We start from the raw sequence: 10,028 nt of genomic DNA, 5'->3' as shown, positions 1-10,028 counted from the left end.
CGCAGATGTTAATTCCTAATTTATCCCTTCTCCCCTACCTTTTCCCTTTGGTCACTCTAAATTTGTTTTTTAATTTACTGAGTCTATTCCTGTTTTGTAAATAATTTCATTTGTATCATTTTTTACATTCTACATATAAGTGATATCATATGATATGTCTTTGTCTGACTTCACTTAGTATGATACTCTCTAGGTTCATCCCCAGTGCTGCAAATGGCATTATTTCATTTTTATGACTGAGTAATATTCCTTTGTATATATGCACCACATCTTTATCCATTCATGTGTCAATGGTTTTAGGCTGTTTCCATGTCTTGGCTACTGTAAATAGTGCTGCTCTGAACATTAGGGTGCATTTATCTTTTTGAATTAGAATTTTCATCTTTTCTGGATATATGCCCAAGAGTGGGTTGCAGGATCATATGGTAACTCTGTTTTTAGTTTCAGGAACCTCCATATTGTTCCCCATAGTGGCTGTACCAACTTATGTTCCTACCAACAGTGTAGTAGGGCTCCCTTTTCTCCACACCCTATGCAGCATTTATTGCTTGTAGACTTTTTGATGATGGCCATTCTGACTGAGTAAGGTGAGATACCTCATCACTGTTTTGATTTGCAGTTCTCTAATAATTAGTGATGTTGAGCATCTTTCCATGTGCTTTTTGGCCTTCTGTGTCTTTGGAGAAATGTCTGTTTAGATCTTCTGCCCGTTTTTTGATTGGGTTGCCTGTTAAATACCATTTATTCTTATTTCTCACTTTTCTTACATACTCTTTAAAATTGTAGATTAGGTTGTCCTCTCATACTTGAAAATCAAGCTTAAACCAGCTTCTCTTGGTCTCTAAAAGTAGACAAGATTTCTGGTTGATAGCTCGGATCAGTTTTATTAACCCAAAACTACCTCGCAACTTGGCACCTCTTCAGCCAGAAACAAACATATTATTCACCCTGGATTGTCCTGAAAGGGGTAAGAGAAATGAATGTAATTTAAGGAGACGGTCCTTAATTAAAGGAGCCACTTGGTAAACTTCAATGGCTGCCTTGTTTTGGCTAGGCAATTTTTTTTTTTAATTTTAATATACTTTTCCAAATCTCCTTGTTTGTTGGAGAGTTTATCACAGTTGGCTTTTACCTGGTAAATTTTTATTTAATCTGTGGTGGATGCCGTGTCAGGCTGACCGACTTTCAGGATGGGCATTGTATCCTACTGCCGAAGCAGTGAATGCAGCCCGTTGTGTGGTGAGTTCTCAGTGTGACACTCAGTACCCAGGATTTCAGTGCAGCCAGAGGGGTGAATGGGGTCGATTTTTTTATTTGCATGCACAAAATCTCCCTCCTCCAACTACCCCTCCGAGTGGGCTTTCCTCCACTCCACACGTATATTTTCACTATTAACGTAATTCACACATTTTGTTGGTGACCACTATTTTATATGTGGGTAGAGATGCTGTAGCAATGAGTGACTGCTGCATGTAGTAAACAGGTCAATCCAGAATGATCGCATGATTTTACTGAACATCCCGCATCACCACTTACCACTTGCAGAGCTGAAGGAGTGTCTGTGTGTGCGCGCACACACACACACACACACACACACAAACTTTCGCCCCCCACACACACAAACTTTCGCACGCACACACACACACACACACACACACACACACATAAACACAATCTGGTTTCGCCCCCAAAGTTTTTTCCCCTGTGGCATTGTAGAACTCTGGAACCTAAAGGAATTTACTTATGTGAAAGTTTATCTGCATTATTTAAAGACAAAGAAACTGAGGCCTAGACAGGAAAGGGGGCCAGATGCCACAGGCCACAGAGCTAGTAAGGAAGTTCAGGGATTGGCATACAGATTTCCAGATCCTGGCCTCTCTGTGTTTCTCACCACGTTAAATCCTCATACTTGATTCTTAAAGAAACATGGATCTACAAGACTGGAGGCCCATGTGAAAAAGCACATACTCAACATCACTAATTATTAGAGAACTGCAACTTCCCTGGTGGCTCAGATGGTAAAAGCGTCTGCCTACAATGCAGGAGACCTGGGTTCAATCCCTGGGTTGGGAAGATCCCCTGGAGAAGGAAATGGAAACCCACTCCAGTGTTCTTGCCTGGAAAATTCCATGGACAGAGGAGCCTGGTAGGCTATAGTCCATGGGGTCGCAAAGAGTCAGACACAACTGAGCGACTTCACTTCACTTTGCAAATCAAAACTATGATGAGGTATCACCTTAAACCAGTCAGAATGGCCATCATCAAAAAGTCTACAAACGATAAATGCTGGAGAGGATATGGAGAAAAGGGAACTCTCCTACACTGTTGCTGACTTACAGTGTTTAAAAAAAAAAAAAAAAACAGACCAAGAAAACAAACATTAATTTAGAAGTTATCTGCAAAGACATGCCTTGAACTCAGGTCGCTGGACTCCCAGACCAGAACCGTTCAACCGTTCTGTGGTAGAGGTATTGAGTGCTGTTTAGATGTACTTGGAAATGTAGAGGTAGAATGAAAATAGTTTTAAAAATTCCCTGAACCCTATACCCTGCAGTTCTTGGCCTCTTCAATCCCTGACCTAATCATCTGCTTGCTGTCTATATTTTTCTTAAACATGTTGAGGAACTGTAGAGAAGTGGCTCACTGATTTGACATTACAACACTTCCAGTCAACAGAATTCATTACTTCAAATGTGCCAGCTTAAGTGTAGCCATTGAATCAGATCAGAATCAGTTTCTAGAAATCAGGCTTTGATAACGAGAGCTTTGCAAGGCAAGAGCCACAGTGAAGGGGAAGCAGCCCAGTGGGGTTCTAATATCTTGGTACCACATTGCCCCCGTCAGGGTTGACTGGAAGTTTATCTTGTCCTACCCTCTCTGACCTGCTCATTATAGAAGCCCTATAGTATCTCCAGGCAGGAGTTGCACAGGGCTGCCCACTTCAGAATCCTGTCCCCACCTGTCTTCCCGTGGCAACCCTCTGGATGCTGAACTGCTCTTCTCGACCTACTCTCAGTACCCCTTCTTCCAGCCCAGTTGGCCGGTTTTGGGTCCAGCGCTATCTTCTGCTCCTCTTTGTGATGATCAGGGGTCTAACTCACTGGTCTCTTTGAGGACATTACTGTTAATATGGAGAATTTATCATTTGTGGGATCTGCAACTCTGTCAGTCAGCTAGGGCTGCCATAACCATATATAATACTATAGACTGGGTGACTTAAACAACAGAAATTTGTTTTCCCATAGTTCTGGAGGCTGAAAGTCCAAGATCAAGGTGCTGGCGGGGTGGACTTATCCTGGGGGCTCTCCCTTTAGCTTGCAGAAGGTCATCTTCTTGTAGTATCTTTACATGGCTAAATTTTCTCTGTGCACAGGCATCCCTGGTGTCTGTCTCCTCTTATAAGGACACCAGTCATATTGGATTAGGGCCTGGCTCTTATGACCTCATTTAACCTTAGTTGTCTCTCTAAAGCTCTCATCTCCCAATATAGCCATATTGGGGATTAAGTGCTATCACCTGTGAATTTTGAAGAGGCAAGACTGAGTCCATAACAGGACCACAGGTGGGTTCCTCTCTAATAGAGATGTCCGCAGCCTTATCTCAGAGCAGTAATTCTCTGACAGCAACTGTGTATGTCATCTCCACAGGCAAATAAGGAATGTGATTTGGACAGAGACCTCTACCCGTGTATACGCATCTCCAAGGCTGCCTACAAATAAAGCCAGATCTGAACAACTAAAGACCTGCATTCCACATCTGCAGGTGATGGATAAGTTGAATGATAAAACCTCCTGCCCAGGTGGCATCTTCAGTAGGCTCAGAGAAATACCAAAGGGATGTGCCCATAGTCCTCACCAGTTAGCCAGTTTCATTTTGTTTGACAACTTGGATTTCATTTTAATTATTTAATTTTGAAATGTAGGAAGATGTATTATATATGGGTTAGTTATATATAAATGTGAGTGTTATGTATGTATGGAAACATGTTTTTTCACTCTGAGCTTTGAAAAGGTTACAGAAAGTTCATAGGTTAGATTAGATGCTAGAGACCAAGGTCACCATAGTCAGGGGCATCATTGTGCATCATGAGGCCACTGACTCTGCCAGTGAGCCAGGCATCTGCATTAGGCACCAATAATAATGATAATGGTTAACTGTGAACAAATCATGATTTTTATTTGTCTTCACTGTAACTAACTCTGTGAGGGTGGTGTTCTGTTATTCCCACCTTATAGAACGGGAACTGAGGCATACTTTGCTCAGGGTCAGACAACTACTGAGTGTGGAAGGGGTCCTTGTCTGATAATGAAATGCAGGTATTTGTGCTCACTCTGAATAAAGCACAAATACTTAGTGATGAAAAACAGGGTGAGGAACTTCCCTGGCAGTCCAGTGATTAGGACTTCACCTTCCAATGCAGGGGGCTGGGTTCCATCCCTGGTTGGAGAGCTAAGATCCCACATGCCTCAGTAGCCGAAACAAGCAACAACAAAAATACAAAACATAAAACAAAAGCAATATTGTAAAAAATTCAATAAAAACTTAAAAAAAAAGAAAAGCAGGGACAATCCATGTTGTTGTCTCAGTGTTGCAGCATTTGAAAGACTGAGGTGATTGGTTGGAGGATAAGTTGCTGGAGAAACCCCAATCAAAGGCTTGAAACATAAGTAAAATTCAGAGAGGAACAGAGGTGGGGAAGGAGTATGCAAAACCAGAAGCACGTGCTGAGTCGCTTCAATCATGTCCAACTCTCTGAGATGCCATGGACCGTAGCCCACCAGGCTCCACTGGTCCATGGGATTCTCCAGGCAAGAATACTGGAGTGGGTTGCCATTTCCTTCTCCAGGGGATCTTCCTGACCCAGGGATCAAACCTGAGTCTCCTACGGCTCCTGCATTGCAGGTAGATTCCTTACCGCTGAGCCACCAGGGAAGCAGAACTGGAGGCAGAAATGGCAGATTGAGCGGAGAGAACCAGAAGACTTTCTGGCAAGACTTTATTTGAAGGTTTGGAGATACGAATGAAAAGAGGCTGTGTTCCTATTTGTCAAGACAGGCTCTGGACTCCACCTTGAAGGGGAAGCAAAGCTTGTGTTGAATCTCAGAGTGGGTTGGATCGAGACTGGTCAGTTTTCACAGACACCAGTTCACCTGCATCCAATATGTAGGTCAATATGTAGGAATATGTTTAGTCAATATGTAGGAATTTGTCTATTGAAACTGTTTTAATAGCGAATAGCCACTAGCTCTTCTGCTTACTGAAAAATAATAATTAAATGTCAGGAACATAAAAAAAAAATTTCTGTAGCTTTTTGTAGCTTTGCTCTTTCATGGATACAGATGGGCTTGTATGGAATTGTTGTTTATTTGTGCCACTATCTGAGTGAAAGTGTGAACCAGAAAAAACTTTCTACACAATCATTCATCTTATGTTCTCAGCAAAAAACATGCTTCACGTTGTCAGTTCAGAATTTGAGACTCTCATGGCACAAGCTCAATTACCTTAAAGTCATTGAATTCTCATCCATTAGATGAAGGTGTATATGAAAATGACCTCAGAATTCATTATTTTCCAATATATGTTTCCTCTTTCTTCATGGATTTGCATGATCCACCACTTTAGTTATGTTAGTGGAGGTATCTGTATGTTTTCAACCCAAGGCAGCTTCTTACACATTTCTGGATCTTTTATATAGATCTAAATGCTTACATTGCCTTTTTCCTCTAAGCTAGGTTTCTCTTCTCTTAGGAGATGAAATAATAGAGAACAGAGGACTTTGGTGAGAACTTTTATTACACAGTAATTTTACATTTAAGAAATTGTTTCACAGAGATGGTATCAGAAGTAACAGAAATAAGTTGTTGTGGAAGTGAGAGCATTATCACTATGATACTGGATGTGAGGATAGTAGACAGCCAGGGGAGGGAAAGCTGGCTGGGAAATTCTCAAAATTCCAATCCGTAGGGTAAATCTTTAAGGGAGGAGTGCTTGGAGACAGTAGGCTTTGTGATGGAATCATGTTAAACCAGCATGTCCTCCCTCAAACTGTCATTCTATAAAATGGACAAAACCCAATTTCTCATATCATCAAATGTCATTTTCTGAGCACAGCTTCCTGTGTCAGGGAAGGGAAATATCAAGGAAAATAAGTGATGGTCCCAGTCTAGGAGATCATGGTTTAACTTCTAGAGGCTTAGACTTAACTCAAGCATAATTAACATACAATTCATAGCATTTATAGGAAATCCTAAACCACCACCCAGAACTCAACAGTTTGCAAATAATGCTATGCATCAGAATCCGCTGGGGGCTTGTGAAAGGACAGAGTCTCAGGCTGTATTGCTGGAAATTCTGAGAGCCTTTGCTTCTTGGTTGTTTTTTGTTTTTTAACAAGCTCCACCTCCACTAAAGACTGCTGGTGAAGACGATAGGGTATGGGGGAGTGGGGTGGATGATCACTTTGGGCTGGGGCATTAAGGAAACCACCCCTCTCCCTGGCACTGAGCACAGAGGTGGAAGATACAGGTTCGTAGAGCTGAGGGTATACGCATGCGGAGACAATTAGAGTGGAGTGAGGGGGTTTAATAGGAGGTGGTATCCACTGGGTAAATGCCTGGATGGCCTGTGGACTAACTCCACTCTGTGAGAGCAGGAAGTGAAGACTGGCTTGGTTCTTTCAGACAGGGATCTTGATGGTCTGGCAAGGCTAGTGGAAGGGAGAAGAAAGTAGGTATTGGATCTTTTATTGGGCACTCATCTGGTAAAGCCCCTTGGGAGAAAGAGGAGGCTGGGTGGGTGCCTATGTCTTTTTCCCTCCCCGTCTGCTCAGTGAAGCTAACTGATCTCTAGCACAATGTACTAGGTGTACATTAAAGGGTTTATTTTAAACAAAACACTAAGATTAGCCAATCCACTTACCTCCCCCAAAGGAGCTCGCTCACCCAGAGGAAGCCTGACAAATGACCACGTAAAATATTATGCTTTTAAGAAGGTCCCTTATATCTCAGAGAGTCAATAGTCCATTATGTCAGTTCCCATCCACTGGCTTCTTTCTCAGCTATTTATATTTCCATTTAGATGAAGCGTAGGCAAAGCTCACCAAGGCCCAGAAAATTAGAGTTATCAGAGCCTCGTTAGTTATCTCTTCTACAACCATCTGTCTTTTTCATTCCACCCACTCTGGGCCCAGGAGTTTGGCTCCTGCCTTTCACTTCCTTTTGAGACTTTCCAGTGTGAGGTCCTGCTTTTTCCAATGTCTCCACTGCTGATCCTTTGACTCTATCTTTTCCTCTTCTGTTCTTCTGGTGTTTGTTTTTTTCGTGGGGAGAAGAGAAGAGAAGAATGAAGACTTGGTGAGAGAAAACGTTTTCTGTACTGGTTTTCTTGCACTCTGTTGTCTTCTTTCTCTGTTTACATCCTATACCTTGCACACTGTTGTTGGTCTGTGTGTGTTAGTTGCTCAGTCATGTCCCACTCTTTGTGACCCCATGGACTATAGCCTGCCAGGCTCCTCTGTCCATGGACTTTTCCAGGCAAGAATTCTGGAGTGGGTAGCCATTTCCTTCTCCAGGCGATCTTCCTGACCCAGGAATTGAATCTGGGTCTCCTGCATTGCAGGCAGATTCTTTACCATCTGAGCTACCAAGGAAGTCCTCTTGCTGGCCTAATCTTCCTTAAACAGCACTCAGAATCACAGGCGCTAGGACAGGTATATATTGACACAGAGATAAACTGCCTTGAAAAATAAATTTAGGGAATAAGAAGAGATACTTGAAAAGGGGAACTTACCATCACAAAGACAATCTGTTCCACTGTTGGACAGTGTGGATGGTTGAAAAAGGATTCCTCTGTTCAGTACTATGAGGATGATCTCAGAACTATCCAGCTATTTTTGCCTTCTGAAGTTACACAAAATATAACACATTGTTCTTTTACAGTATAGAACTCTGTATGTATGTAGAATTTCCACACACATCAGTTCAGTTCAGTAGCATCTGACTCTTTGCAACCCCATGAATCAGCATGCCAGGCCTCCCTGTCCATCACCAACTCCCAGAGTTTACTCAAACCCATGTTCATCGAGTTGGTGATACCATCCAGCCATCTCATCCTCTGTCGTCCCCTTCTCCCCTGCCCCCAATCCCTCCCAGCATCAGGGTCTTTTCCAATGAGTCAGCTCTTTGCATGAGGTGGCCAAAGTACTGGAGTTTCAGCTTCAGCATCAGTCCTTCCAATGAACACCCAGGACTGATCTCCTTTAGGATGGACTGGTTGGATCTCCTTGCAGTCCAAGGGGCTCTCAAGAGTCTTCTCCAACACCATAGTTCAAAAGCATCAATTTTTCAGTGCTCAGCTTACTTCATAGTCCAAATCTCACATCCATACATGACCACTGGAAAAACCATAGCCTTGACTAGACAGACCTTTGTTGGCAAAGTAATGTCTCTGCTTTTTAATATGCTATCTAGGTTGGTCATACACGTAGACAATCACACATGCACACACAGCACCTCAAAGTCTTCTCTCTTCCAGCTAAGCTGGAAAACTCTAGTTCTTGCAATTATGACTCAACAATTTCCATCTCACTTACTGTCCTTTTGACCAACTTGGGTCATAAAACTGACTGTAGAACTCAAGATACAGTCAGACCACACAACCTAGAAAGGATTTTCCCTTCCTTTTTTTGGGTACTGTGCTTTTGTTCAAACAGCCTAGCTTATATTAGCATTTTGAAAGCCAACAACACTGTTGATACCTATCATGTTTGCAGTCAACTAAGATCTATAGAGTTGCAATCTAAGTTAAGGACTTGAAAGACATTTCTGTTCAATTTAATCTTGTGAGTTTGGCCCATATTGTGTTCTGGCAAGATCTTTCTAGATGATGATTCTTTCATCTATGGCTCTCCTTCCTAACTTTGTGTAATCTACAATTTGGTAAGAAAATTGTCAATTTTTTTCATAATGTATTGTTGAGTATAACTAACAAGTTAAAAACAGTTTTATAATGTGATCTTACTTTATTGAAAATACCTGTTATTTGTACAAAAACAATCTGGATGAAGATATACTAAAATGTTAACAGTCCTTATCTCTGATTATAAGACTTACAATTTTTAATTTTTGGTTACACCTTTGTCTGATTTCCTAAATTACTTTTAAAAGGAGTCCTTTTAACTGAAAAGACTGGTTTTGAATGTATAGTAGCTATTGTTACCTAATTGCTGTGAGTTTCTTGAGTCTTTAACTTGACTCAAAGCTTCTTGAGAACAGGGAAGTTGTGCTTCATAATCTCCCAAGGAGCTGGCACAAAGCTTGACTGACTGGGTTTGCTTTTAAATTAACTTGTCCTTCCTCCAGTGCTGAAAGCATGGCCTTTGGTTTGACTTTATCTCTCATTCATATCAATGCCTTAAAGTAATGGGAACACATGTTTTATTTACATCAACACTTAAGCAAATAAGGCTGATTCATTTACTGGTGAATGATTATTCAATGGGTTAGCAAATCTATTTAACCAATTGAAAGCCTATTATTAACTGTGGTTGGCTCATAATTCTACAATGTAAATATAAACAATGGAATAATTTTGGCGAGAGACAACTATTGGTGAACCCTCCAAGTACTGTTTTGTTGAGACCAGCACGGTGCTAAGAATTCCTACAAATGGAGATGAAGACAGGACTCTTGATTTCAACTCTGGGAGACGGTGAGGGACAGGGAAGCCTGGCATGCTGCATGCAGTCCATGGGTTCACAAAGAGTCAGACATGACTAGGCAACTAAACAACAGCAGCAGTTGGTGAGGTAAGACTTCCAAGAGCAAAAAGGTGTCAGGATGCATATGGGACATTGATTGGTGTTTGATACTGTCTTTAGGTCATTACATTTCTCTCTTCAACAGAGCATTTGGTCGAGGAGAATGAGGGGCGAGAGTAGGACTTTGTCCTCCAGTTGTAACCCTTAGAAGATAACAAACTGAAACTCATAGAAAAGTTATTCATATACATTTTTTCTACATATTTGTTTT

At 41.6% G+C, this 10,028-nt stretch overlaps 1 non-coding gene across 1 annotated transcript; it reads left to right on the top strand.

Moving 5' to 3' along the window:
- The first annotated feature begins 2,000 nt into the window (after positions 1-2,000).
- TRNAC-ACA (transfer RNA cysteine (anticodon ACA)) lies at positions 2,001-2,073 on the top strand. The gene has a single exon. It is a non-coding gene; the product is annotated as a tRNA-Cys (tRNA).
- The last annotated feature ends 7,955 nt before the right edge of the window (positions 2,074-10,028 follow it).

The sequence above is a fragment of the Muntiacus reevesi genome, chromosome 9 (genome assembly GCF_963930625.1).
Source record: "Muntiacus reevesi chromosome 9, mMunRee1.1, whole genome shotgun sequence".
NCBI lineage: Eukaryota > Metazoa > Chordata > Mammalia > Artiodactyla > Cervidae > Muntiacus > Muntiacus reevesi.
The sequence above is the reverse complement of the archived record's forward strand: the minus strand, read 5'-3'. Positions and strand labels throughout refer to the sequence as shown.